Source organism: Phacochoerus africanus, chromosome 6 (genome assembly GCF_016906955.1).
Source record: "Phacochoerus africanus isolate WHEZ1 chromosome 6, ROS_Pafr_v1, whole genome shotgun sequence".
Lineage (NCBI taxonomy): Eukaryota > Metazoa > Chordata > Mammalia > Artiodactyla > Suidae > Phacochoerus > Phacochoerus africanus.
The window spans coordinates 61,721,630-61,735,172 of record NC_062549.1 but is presented as its reverse complement, the minus strand read 5'-3'; positions in this window follow the sequence as shown (position 1 = coordinate 61,735,172).

The following is a 13,543-nucleotide window of genomic DNA, read 5'->3' as shown; positions in this document are numbered from 1 at the left end:
ATGCATAGGAATTTTTTCATGGGAACAATAGTTTTTTCAGTCGATTTCTCTGTTGGTGACAATTTTATGTGTAGCCTTGAGTGGAACACCTAGTCTTCTATCAGGATAAGATATACCAGATATGCTAAGATGCTATCTAATAATTTGGATACATAAATCATATTAATTTAAATACATTAATTTAAATACATTGGCTATTTGTAGTCCTGCTGATAGACATACACCCTAAAAAACAAAAGTTCTGATTTCATTATGATCTCCATTAAAAAGGAAAAAATATATAGTGCATTTATAACTGTATTTTTTTATAGTGGTCAAGAACTTTTTTGATAGTAAGAGAACATTCATTTAGACTAAGCATCAAGGAGAAGTAAATCTATCTTCCACTTGTAAGTCACCACAGACTCACTTCTGGTTCTGCGCCTTTCAAATCTTGGTTGTCCTCCACATCAACATATTTCTGGCATCAGGTGCCATATTGTAATACAGTCTCTGGCCCTGCAACTTCATGTCACAGGGCAAATTTTATCAAAACATAAATCTACATGAACACATTGCCAGGGCTACTCCCAAGGCCTTGGATAATATAAAAGATGGGATTCTCAGGCTTAAGCTGCATTAGCTCGATGGACAATCTGACATGGACTGACAAGAGTAGGGGTGTCTGATGGGTAGGCAGTGGAGTACTTATAGGAGCCTGAGAGTTTAGAGATATTTGGCTGGAAAGAAAGAAGAGATGGAATGATAATTAGAAAGAGGGTCAGTGTATGAAAAGGTTCTGTTTATAGAGTTGTGGACTGCACTTTCGGTTTGGGGATATGAATACACAGAGACTGGTTGGGGCGGGGGGACAAAGAAAGAAGGGAGGGAAAGGAGGTGGAGAAGGAGAGAGAGGAGGAGAGAAAACAAAGAGAATTAGGGTAGCAGGTTAAAAATTCTAGTCCCAGATTCTAGCCTCTTCTTCCTTCTTTAAAGCTGATCTAAATTCTTGATGGCTTCTCAACACAGCTTCCATGTGGTCTGTGTATTGAGGGACAGTATCTCCATCCTCTGGGATTTCCTCTAAAAAGCATCTCCTGCCCATACCTTGACGTAACTTGTTTCCCCTCTATGTCTCAGGTTGTTGCCAAATCTTGTTCCATTTTGACCTCTGGATGTCAGACCCTTAACTTTTTCACTTTCTGCTCCCAGTCACAAAGTGTTTTTCTTTCCCACATAACCTCCTGGAGAAACCTCTCAGACAGTAAGGGAGGGATTAGAGGAGGAGAAATGATCTGATGAGTTAAAAATGGGATACATAGGAAGCTTAAGACAGGTTCTCTCAATACAGATAGTTTCCCTGAAAGTAGAACATTACTGTTTTTCTTCTTTCTAAAATCCACTCAGTTAACATACAAATTTCATGAAATAGGCCTGGAGTTTTGTCATTTTAAGTGTTCTACATAAGTTAATTTTCAAAACGAACCACTGAAAAACTGTATTGTAAATAGGTGTTCTTTGGATATTGAAGTGTTAGGACTTTTAAGACATTTTGGAACCTGATACTTGATACTAACAAGACAATTAAAAGTGCCACACTTTGGAGTTCCTATCATGACACAGCAGTAGTGAACCCAACTAGTATCCATGAAAACATGGGCTTGATTCCTGGCCTTGCTCAGTGGGTTAAGGATCTGGCATTGTTGTGAACTGTGGTGTTGGTTGCAGATGTAGCTCGGGTCCTGCATTGCTGTGGCTGTGGTCCGGTCAGCATCTGCAACTTGGATTTGACCCCTAGCCTAGGAACTTCCTTATGGTGCAGGTGTGGTCCTAAAAAGACTGAAAAAAAAAAAAAAGTTCCACACTTGGCTGTATTCATATGCCACCAAAACATTCAGAAGAAAGGTGAAAAATTCACTCATTCATCTGGATGTTTCCAAATATCCAGATGTTTGGCATCATGCAGTTTGTTAGGTAACTGATTGAGTTGTTCATAGGCCACATGTTTGGTATTATATAGATAGATTCTGGCTATGTCTGAAGATAAGGAAATACAGTGTGTTTCATGTGCTCTTTTGGGACCCCAAAGCTAATAGTGTCAAATGAATTTTTCCCATGTGATCCCCACAAACACAATTTAATTTCTCTCATGTTTTTTAGCCCCACAAAAATGCAGGTACACATATTTTATTGCTTTTAAGTCTCAAAGCACTAAAAGATTTGAATAAGGAAAATAATTCTGTTCCAACTGAAAGCATTTCATTCCAAGGAATAAAATTTTCCTCTCTGTATTCCAGCAAATGAACAATAAAAATACATGAAATCATAATATCACCAAGTCTGAGAATAAACATCATAACTTGACTGTTTTCTTTCTTTTAAGGAAGAACTAGAGGATGGGATTTTTTAAAAAGGACTTCTAGTTAAATTGGATTTCTAGTTTAAAAAGGATTCTAGTTTAGACAAAACACATTTTACTACTTTAGTTCATCAAGATTTAGAAGAATGAGAGAGAAGGAGAGAAGATGGCAGAGGAGAAATGTTTGAGTTCATTTCCTTTCCTGAAAACACCAAAACCACCACGAATTACTCAACAACCCTCGACAAAATAGACTGGAAACTAAAAAAAAAAAAAAAAAAAAAAAAGATATTCTACACCCAAAGACAAAGAAGACTCCACAAGACAGTAGGAGGGACGCGTTCGTGATATAAGCAAATTCCATACTCATTGGGTGGGTGACCCACAGACTGGAAAATAACTATATTGAAGAGGTTTTCCCACAGGAATGAGAGTTCTGAACCCCATGTGGTTTCCTAGCTTGAGGGACTGGCATTGGGAGGGGGAGCTCCCAGAGCATTTGGCTTTGAAAGCCAGTGGGGCTTGAGTGCAGGAGCTCCATGGGACTGAAGGAAAGAGAGACTAATGCCAGCCCCTCAGGCTGGGAAACCTAATGTGGGGTTCAGAACGCTCACTTCTGTGGGAGAACCTGTGCAATATAGTTATTTCCCAGTCTGTGGGTCACTCTACTCTTGGATGGCACAGAGGTTTCATTTGCACTGTATCTCAGGGCGAAGCTGTTACTCCCTAGAAGTCTGGGCCAGACCTATCTGTGGGTATTGGAGGATCTCCCAGGAAGGCAGGGGTCAGCTGCGGCTCACTGGGGGAGACGGGATGAAGAGGCCCCAGGGAATAATCATTAGCATAAGTTCCTCTGGAGGTCATTTTGGAAAGGAAATCTGGCCCCACTCAGCAGCCTGCAGGCTCCAGTGCTGGAATGCCTCAGACCAGACAACCAACCAGGGTGGGGAACACAGCCCCACCCATCAGCAGACAGGCTGTCTAAAGTTGCCCTGGGCACACAGCTGTCCTAAAGTCATTCCTTGACAGGGCCGTGTGCACCAGAGGGACAAAACCCAGCTCCCACCCACCAGTGGCAGGCACTAGTCCCTTCCACCAGTAGGCCTGCACAAACCCCTGGATCAACTTCACCCACTAGGGGGCAGACATCAGAAGCAAGAGGGGTTATAATTCTATAGGCTGAGGAAAGGAGACCACAAACGTAGAAAGTCAGACAAAACGAGTTGGCAGAAAAATATGTTCCAGGTAAAGGAACAAGATAAAACCCCAGCAGAACCAAGTGAAATGGAGATAGAAGAATTAGGAGAATGGCTGGCTAATTTTCACTATAAATAGTGCCTCTTGCGTTCTGTTTGCCTAGAGTTAATTTTTTTGTCAAGTATTTCCCAGCTGGGCTATGCTATTCATTTTAAATTGGTTGTGTGTTCTACGTGGAGCTATATTAGAAAACTGGGATAGCAGATCAATTTAGGGACCAGAGAGCTACCACAGAGAGATATTCATATTAATTTAAGAGACTCGGGCTTGTAAGTCTTTTCTTCAATATATTTAATGACTTATTTCAACAAATAGATTGAGTTGTTCCCGTTTGAAAAACACTTGCCTTAGTACCATGGGACATAGAGTTGAATAGAGAAAAAGCCTTACATTTCAAGTGACTAAGAGAATGTTGGGCTGAAACAAGAAATTTGATAAAATATACTGTAGGGAAGAAAAGGTGCCCACCACATAGAAATTGATTATCAATTATTAATATTTTGAGACTCTGAGACAAAAGTTACTAACATATTCTTAAGGAAAAGGAATAGATATTAGAGATCATTTAAGGAAATTTATTTCTTCCTGCTTCTATAGGATATAGAAACTATTATATAGAAAACAGAGCAAAATAAAAGTAGGGAATGAGGATTACAAGATTCCTTCTATATTTGAATCATTTCAAAGCATATACTAATATTAAACCCAGTCTTTGGGAGTTCCCATCATTGCTCAGTAGTAACGAACTTGATAGTATCCATGAGGATATGGGTTTGATTCCTGGCCTCACTCAGTGGGTTAAGGATCTGGTGATGCTGTGAGCTGTGGCGTAGGTTGCAGATGTGGCTCTGAATGGACCTCTAGCCTGAGAACCTCCATATGCCATGGGTATGAACCTAAAAATACTAAAAAAACAAAAACAATACAAAACACCCCCCCCAAACCAAGTCTTTAATTGTTCTGGTAAATTAGCAAGAATTTGAGTGATAAAAGTATTCATAGCATGATAGGTGCAAATCCATACAAATGACAACCTGATGGATTGATTCATTCAGAAGAGATCAAATTATTAAAGATCAAATGCAAAGGGAACCTCCATAAATATTAATGTCTGCAGATACACTGAAATAAAGAACTGCATAATACCATGTGACAGCTAAGCTATAAAGTGGTAACTGGTACCAGCCCTCCTTATCCATGGGCTCCATACCTGTGGACTCAATCAACCATGGATGGAATCATAGGTGCCACTGTAGTAGGCTGTTCCATATAAGGGGCCTGAGCATCCACAGATTTTCATATCCCTTGTAGGGGAAGGGTCCTGGATCCAGTTCTTTGTGGATACTGAAGGATGAATGTAATTGCAAGAGGTACATAATTAAGACAATAAATTGTGGAAAGTGACTAAACAACATCCTTAGATCCATCCACAATTGTGGGCTGAAATCAATTAATGTAGTACAGTAAACATAACTTTAAGAGTAATTGGGTAGAGTTGCCACATGATCCAGCAATCCCACTCCTGGGCATATATCTGGATGAAACTATAATTTGAAATGACACATGCACCTCTCTGTTCATAATAGTATGATTTACAATAGCCAAGACATGGAAACAATCTAAATGTTCATCAAGAGATGAAAGGATAAAGAAGATATATACATACCATCGTATACACAATGGAATACTACTCAGCCATAAAAAAGAATGAAATAAGCCCATTCGTAGCTACATGGATGGACCTAGAGATTATCGTACTAAATAAAGTGAGTCAGATGAAGAAAGACAAACACCATATGATATGACTTATATGTGGAATCTAAAATATGACACAAAGGAACTAATCTATGAAACAGAAACAGAGGCACAGACATAGAGAACAAACTTCTGGTTGGAAAGGGAGAGGGAGGGCAAGAGAGGGAATGACTGGTAGTTTGGGATTAGAAGATGCAAACTATTTCATATAGAATGAATAAACACAAGGTCCTACCATATATAGCAAAGGGAATTATATTCAATATCCTATAATAAACCATAACAGAAAAGAATATGAAAAAGAGTACAGGAGTTCCCATTGTGGCTCAGTGGATTAAGAACCCAACTAGTATCCATGAGGATGCTGGTTAGATCCCTGGCCTCACTCAGTGTGTTAAGGATCCAGCTGGCCGCATAGGACACAGATGCAGCATGGATCTGGCATTGCTACGTCTGTGGCATAGGGCCAGCAGGTGCAGCTCTGATTCGACCCTTAGCTTGGGAACTTCCATATGCTGCAGGTGTGGTCCTACAAAGAAAAAAAAAAGAGTATGATAGGTATGTATAACTGAATATTTTTGCTGTACAGTAGAAAACAAACCACAACATTGGAAATTGATTATACTTCAATAAAATAAATAAAAAAAAGAGTACTTTAGAAGAGAACTGCTATCTCATGTACTTGGATGTAGCCATAGCAGATCAAAGTATATACGGCCATGGAATAGTGTTTTTTTTTTCTTTTTTTCTTTTTCTTATTAGGGCCACACCCATGGCATATGGAAGCTCCCAGGCTAGGGGTCAAATTGGAGCTACAGCCTTCAGCCTACACCACAACCACAGTGACACTAGATCCAAGATGCATCTGTCACCTACACCACAGCTCATGACAATGCTGGATCCCTGACCCACTAAGCGAGGCCAGGGATCAAACCCATGTCCCCACGGATACTAGTTGGATTCATTTCTGCTGTGCCACAAAAGGAACTCTCAGAGTAGTTTTAATAAACCATGGAAGATGCCACTCCCCCCAGAGCTGTCCGATTTAATAGAAATAAGTACAAGAAAAACGTAGCTCTGGGAGAGGGACTATGCAAATGCAAAAATAAGAGTGTTAAAATCACTTCAGTAATGCAATAGCAAACAAAACCTTTCTGTGCGTCATTTGCTTGTATAAGTGGAATCTGGTGTGTGCAGGTACAAATCAATACAAATGGCCAAATGTGTCAGTAGAAACCACATTATTAAAATATCTAGTGTAAAGGGAAAATCCATAAATATGTATATACACTGCTACAGTAAGAGAAATACCACAAAATAACACAAGGCAATGGAGAGCAAATATTCAAATATAGCACTAGAGTTTAACTCTTCCAGGGAGGAAAAGTAGAAATCTGGTTCAAAGACAGGGAGACTCTGATCAACAAAATAAGCTTGGTGGAGACAGCTCAAACCCATGTGTGGGATGATGTGAAAGTAGAGAAACCTGGCATGGATAAAGGACTAGATAATATAAAATATAGTAGTAGCAGAGGAGTGTCCCACTTTAACTCAAGCTACTGAGGTCTAACTTTGATGTGGTAAGTTGTATAATCAAACAACTACAGTGTATACACAGTAGCTGCAGTAAAATTCCAAGTCAGGGAATGGTTGCTTCATGTTATGATGATTTGCTTAGTTTGCTACAGGATCCCCAGCATTGGCTATTGTAGTAAGTACGGATGCCGGAAAGATGTTACTGGAACCCGGGTTCTTGTTCATGGAGCCAAGGAATGAACTTTGTGAACACACAGGCAGCATGCAAAAAAAAAGGTCTTTATTACAGGAAAGCAAAGAGCTCCCAGGACAGCTGGGAGGGGGAAGAAGGGCACCCCTCCCCTGCCACTGCTATTGTCCTATAGGGATTTTTATTCCTTAACGATGGGGCTACAAATGTGGGATCCAGAAAGATGTGGTTTTCTCCCATTGGCCTTGCCCATTTACCTATATCAGTCCTTGTCCAATAGAGGTGGAAATCCACCAATAGGGTGGAAATGTCCCATAAGTTTCATGGCTTCTTTGCCCTTCTCTTCCTGTAGACTGTGTCACAGGGGGTTAGAGATCAATGTCCATCTGGGGTGTAGGCACACTCTCTATAGTAAACAAGGCCTGTGGGGATATTACTCCCTTGAGCCCTTAAGCCACAAATGTTAATCAACACTAACCCTAACCCTAACCCATATCAAAGAATGCATCGAAGCCCATGCTCCTACACTGACTACCTGAGTTATTATTCCACCTCAGTACAATATGCACAACTCTATGGGAGAAGCAACTGGAAGTTTGCTAGGAAAACTTCCAACAGCCAAGTGAAGCAAGTTTGTTTTCAAGGAAGGGTCTGGAAACTAAAAAGCATACGGTTTTCTGTGCTCCCATCTAAACACCCAAATACTGATTTTATGATAGCAAAACTAAATTTCATATACACTGACAGATGGAGATTTTGACATGCTGCCTTCTTTGGCAGGATGCATTCGAGTTGAGTTTGGATGAGATTGTATATGCTAAGGGTATTTAGGGTCTACAGTTAAGGAACTCGGTAAAATGAGGAATGAAGAATCAGGCCATATTTAGGGAAAGGGATATTCCTTTCATATTCAAAGCCAAATACCAGCCCACTGTTATTTGCAGCTTGTTGTATAAACATCTTAAGTTTTAAAATACCTAAACCTAAGTTTTAATATGCTCCCCCAAACTAGTTCCTCCTTATTGTCAGTTCAGGCACCTAGTTGCTCAAGCCAGAAATTTAAAAGCCACATCTGTTTTTTTTATTTCCTTCTTCTTTTTAGGGCTGCACCTGTGGCATTTGTAAGTTTCCAGGCTAGGGGTTGAATCAGAGCTACAGCTTCCAGCATATACTACAGCCACAGCAATGAAAGATCCGAGCTGCATCTGCAAACTATACCACAGCTTATGGCAAAGCTGGATCCTTTTTTTTTTTTTTTTTTTTTCAGCGACGCTGGATCCTTAACCCACTGAGAGAGGCCAGGGATTGAACCCACATCCTCATGGATACTAATCAGGTTTGCTTTTGCCGAGCCACAATGGGAACTCCAAAAGCCATCTTTCTTCCCTAGCCCTTGCTTTCAGTCATCACCAAGTCTTGTGAATCTTGCCTACAAAATGCTCCTGGTCTCCAGGCACTTCTACCTCCGCTGCCTCTCTCTGGTCGAAGCCACCTGTTCTCTGCACTGAATGACTGCCTGTCAGGTTCTCCACTTTTCTTTTCCTTTCCCAATCCATTTTCCATGGAGCAACTTGATCATGTAAAATTGTAAATCAGATCAAATTACTCATATGTTTCAAATAAGTTCAATGCTCTTGGCATAAAGTTTCTCAGTATAACTTATGATGTCGTACTTGACCTGGACTTTGCCTCTCTAGCTGTTTTTGACCACTTTCCCCCTTATTCACTGTGCTTCAGACTCATTGATACTTTCCAGTTCTCTAATCACACCAATCTGCTTCTGAACTTGAGGCTATTGTATCCTCTGCACTTTTTTTTTTTTTTAATCAAACCTCTAGGCCAAAAGGAAGACTTGATCATTTCATTTGTTCCTATGGGCAAAGAACTTGACAAGTATTTATGTTGAAAGAAAAGAAGAAAGAATAAAATTCTTAACTACAATTATTATGAGTGGGGTGTGTGCATCATCTGCCAGCAGCACAAATTCTCAAACTCTGGAAACAGATTAGATACTTCTACACGTGTTTTCTGTTCCACACTGGTTTTATGTGGCACTTGCTTTATATTGTATCAAGTGCTAAAAATTTTGTAAATCTGCTTTACAAAGGTATCACATCATGAAGAGAGGTAGCATATTTACTCAAATCATCAACTACTTAGAATTAGTAGTTCACTTTGTGCACCCCCCCCCCCAAATACTGAGTATCTCTGTATCTCTCTAATATGTAAGTTATCTCAGAGCACCCTAGTGAGTTCATTGTGGTGCCCCAGGGTACCTTGGTACCCAGTTTGGAAACCATGGCTCTGGAGGGCTTGAGTGGAAGAGTGACCTGACCTGACTTAGATTTTAACAGAATCACTCTGGCTACTGCAGAGAAAATACTGCGGGGGCAAAGCATGCCCAGTTAATACCCTACTGCAGTAATTGGGAGCTAATGGTGTGGTGATTAGACTGGAGTGCTAACAGTGGAGGTGATGAGAAGGAGTTTACATAATATTTACATTTATATTTACAAAATGAGCTTACAAGAGTTGCTGATAAATTGTATTTCACCTGTGGAGGAAAGAGAGGAGTCAGGGAAAACTCCAAGTTTTTTACTTTTAAAATTAATTTTTTTTTTTTTAAAGCTTCACCTGCAGCATGTGGTAGTTCCAAGGCTAGGGGTCGAATTGGAACTACAGCTGCTGGCCTACACCACAGCCACAGTTGTGCAGGATCTGAGCCACCTCTGAGGTCCATGCTGCAGCTTGTGGCAATGCTGGATCCTTAACCTGATGTGCGACGCTAGGGACTGAACCCTCTTCTTTGAGTTTCAGATCCTAAATTCCTATTCACCTCCTCTGCTTGGATCAAGTTTGACATGTAGAAAACTGAACTCCTCAGCTGAGCATATTCTGGGTTTAGACAAAGATTATATTCTTATCTGTACTTATTCTATTAATGATTAAGAATCAAGAAGTTTTGAATTTTGTCTTCTTGACATTTAAGGAGATGACTATAAAATTTTTTCTCCCCAAGTATATTAATAGGATGACGTATATTCATAGGTGAATTCCATGAACATATTCTCTAATTCTGAACCATTCTTACATTATTGGAATTAGCCTCTTGGTTCATCATTCTTTCAAACGTATGGCTTTTAATTGCTACTAATATATTACATAGGTAATTTTATCATAGTCACAAGGAAGACTAGTCTTTGTGTGAGGGCATGTCTTCCAGGTTTTGGTTCCAATGCTATATTTGTTTCAATAAAAAAAAAAAAAACTGGAATTTTCTTTTTTATGCTCTGGAACACTTTGTATGTCCTTAAAATTATTTGGTTTAAACGATTTGTCAGAATTCCCCTGGGAAACCACCTGAGCCTAGAGCTTTATTGGAGGGGGTTGGTCCATTGTTCTTATCTTTATTTTTTCTATAGATATTACTCTGTTTAGGTTTTTTCCTTCAGTTGGGAAGAAATACTTTCCTAGAAAATTATTCGTTTCATCCAAGTTCTCAAATTTATTTGCCTAGTGTTGAGCAGTTTCTTTTGATTCTTTTAATTTCATCTGTTTTCAATGGTTTTATGGTTTTACGCTTTGTAATTTTATTTTAAAATATTTCCAGTTCATCTCCTTCTTTCCTGATTATCTTTGTTAGTGGTTTATTCAATTTTACTGATATTTAAAAGATTATTTAAAAATAATTTTTCTTTTTTCTAACACAGAGTAAATCCTTTTATTAATTTTTTCTTTTTGTTGCTTTATTTTGATTATTTTTTCTAAAGTTCGAGTCAGATTTTTAATTTATTTTTCACTGACATAAATTTTTAATGCCAAAATTTTCCTCTAATGTTTTAGCTGATTTTATAGGCCTGATTAGTAGTATTTTCATTATTACTGCTTTCTAGAAATTCTGATTACAAATTTTAAAATTTTCAGGTAGAAAAACCTTTTATTATTTTATTTTGCATTTGATTTCTACTTTTATTGCATATGAAAAAGGTATATTCTCTATTTTTAAGATGAAGAGTTACATAAATAGTAATCAAGTCTACCTTATGTTATTTAGATATTTTATGTCCTTACTTTTTTTTCCCTACTTAGCTTTCATGGACTGAGACGGGAAATTAAAGTCTCTTATTTATGAGCGTTTCTATTTATTTTTGTATCCTTTGTAGTTCTCCTTTATGAATGTTGCTCCTATGTTAATTGAGGCTATGAGCTGCAAATTTTAAAGCATTAAATGGAATCTCTATCTGTGCTCTTTGGCTTCATAGCAAGTTACTTCAAAAGTTAGCACCTTAAAAATCCATTATTTATATAGTCTCCATTCTGGGGGTCAGTTGGCTGATTCTTCTCACCTGGGCCAGTCCAGCTGCTCCTGCTGGGCTCTCCCATACTTCTGTGGTCAGCTGATGGATTGTGTGGCAGCGGAAGCATCTGGATGACTGGCTCTGAGCCAAGGTGTCAGGGTGACACGCTGTATATCCTTCATCATGCAGAAGGCCAGCCTGGGCACAGGATTTTAAAAACAATAATGGTGGCAAGGCTCCTTGAGATTTAGCTTGGAATTCATACGGTGTCCTTTCTGCTGCTCCCTATCGGACATAAGCGATTCAGCAGGCTCTTGATGATTTACATGGCTATCTCAGCGTGGAGACACAGACTCTATCTCTTGATGGGAGGAACTGCAAAAGTATTGTGGCCATTTTGTAATAAACACACTAACTTTTGTTTCTCTAGAGACTGGGTTGGGAGAATAGAGATTGCTTCCAAGAAGACTAGTCATATGTTCAGGAAATGAATGTTAAGGCCTGAACTAAAATAGCAACATAGGCAGAGAAATATTATCCCTTAGGTGTGGGAAGTGAAGGAGAGTTATGAACTGAAGCCTCTTTAGTCTGATTTCTTATTTGGATGCTGTGAGAATGGTAAAGCCATTGTTAAATCATAAGAAGGGGTGTGTTGTCCTACAGAAGCTCATAGCTCCCCAACACCCTCCTTCTTTGTTAAGGAACAGAGTATATCTGTGGGTTGGTCTAATCTGAAATTCCTTAATTGGCTCACCTTTCAAGAGGCTGACTCTTTAGTGAGAAGCATAAAAAATAATCCTGTACTAGAAGATTACATTGTCTCTTTATCTCTTGCCGGTGCCTGTGGTCGTTCTTTACATTGAAATAGTAGATCTGGGCACTGTGGTGGAAATTTCAAGACAGAAACTTTGCCCTCCATTTGTTTTCAAGTCTTTTAGGAAACGGAATTCATCCTGAATCCAGGATAGCTCTCTGTGAAGCTGAGAATGAGTATCTGGACTGCAGTAAAGCATTCTTTTGTCTTACCTTTGCCCTGGGAAGAGACGAGCAGTTGATACTCATTGAGAACATAGAATGTGTCTGGCACCAGTCTGAATGCCTTTTTGGACTTTTTAATCCTTCTACTAGTCCATTTAGGGAGCTAATGGAGTATCATTATCATTTTCATTTAACATTTGAAGAAATTGAGACACTGAGAGCTTATCCAGCTAGTGAGCCCTGGAGTTAGAACGCCTGGGATTGAGTTTTACCCCTGCCACTGACTAGCGACTTTCTCATGGGGATACCCAAGCAGTGGAGTTCTAGTGGAAATAAAGCTGAAGGAGAAGAAGTAGTTCCTTTACTCAGGACAGGACTGTCAGTCAAGAGCGGAACACAACCAAGTAAACACTACTTCCCCTCCAGGGTAGCAGCAGGAACAGCGGCTGTGTTGGCACCTGTAAAATGTTATTACTAGTATAGATAATCAGATACGTCCTTTATGATATTCTAGTCCTAAAATCTACTCCTCTTTGACTATGTCAAACTTACCTGGTGAAGTTCATGTCTTATTAGACATGTTTTTCCTTCTTTTAAATAAAATTAAAAATGATCATTCACCTGCATCAGTTTAATGTAGCTCTGTGTTCCTGTCTCTAACTTTTGTGTGTATGCATTGCTGCTGCTCTCCAAACAAATATTCATTCTGGGCAATAACACCTCCCTTGATAATGAGCTGCTTGCCCCTGTGGCTTTGTTTTGGTTCCGAACTGGATTTCGGCTGTGGTTCAGATTTGCTCATTATTCTGGAGGCAGAAACTAGGAATTGGCTCCATAGTGTACTATTAAACAAAATAAGCTTTTCTTCTTTTGAATAATTTTCCTCTCAATAATACAAAACATGAATGCACAAGAAGGAGAAGAAGAAAAAGAAAGCTTGAAAACTGCTGGGAAAATACCTAATCTTCTGTTTGTTATGTTTGGTGATGGAAACTGATTATATAACTTGCCATCCTTTGTTTAAAAAAGAGTATAAAAAGGAAAAAAACAATGAGGATTTAAACATGGGAAGAGGCTCTTTATCAGGGGAGCCTAGAAAAGGGATTAGGTGTAATGGAGGTTATTATTTTGTTTATCGGGAGGTGAAAGGGAAATAAAAAAGCAGGTTAAGGATGGAGGTGGAAGGACTTT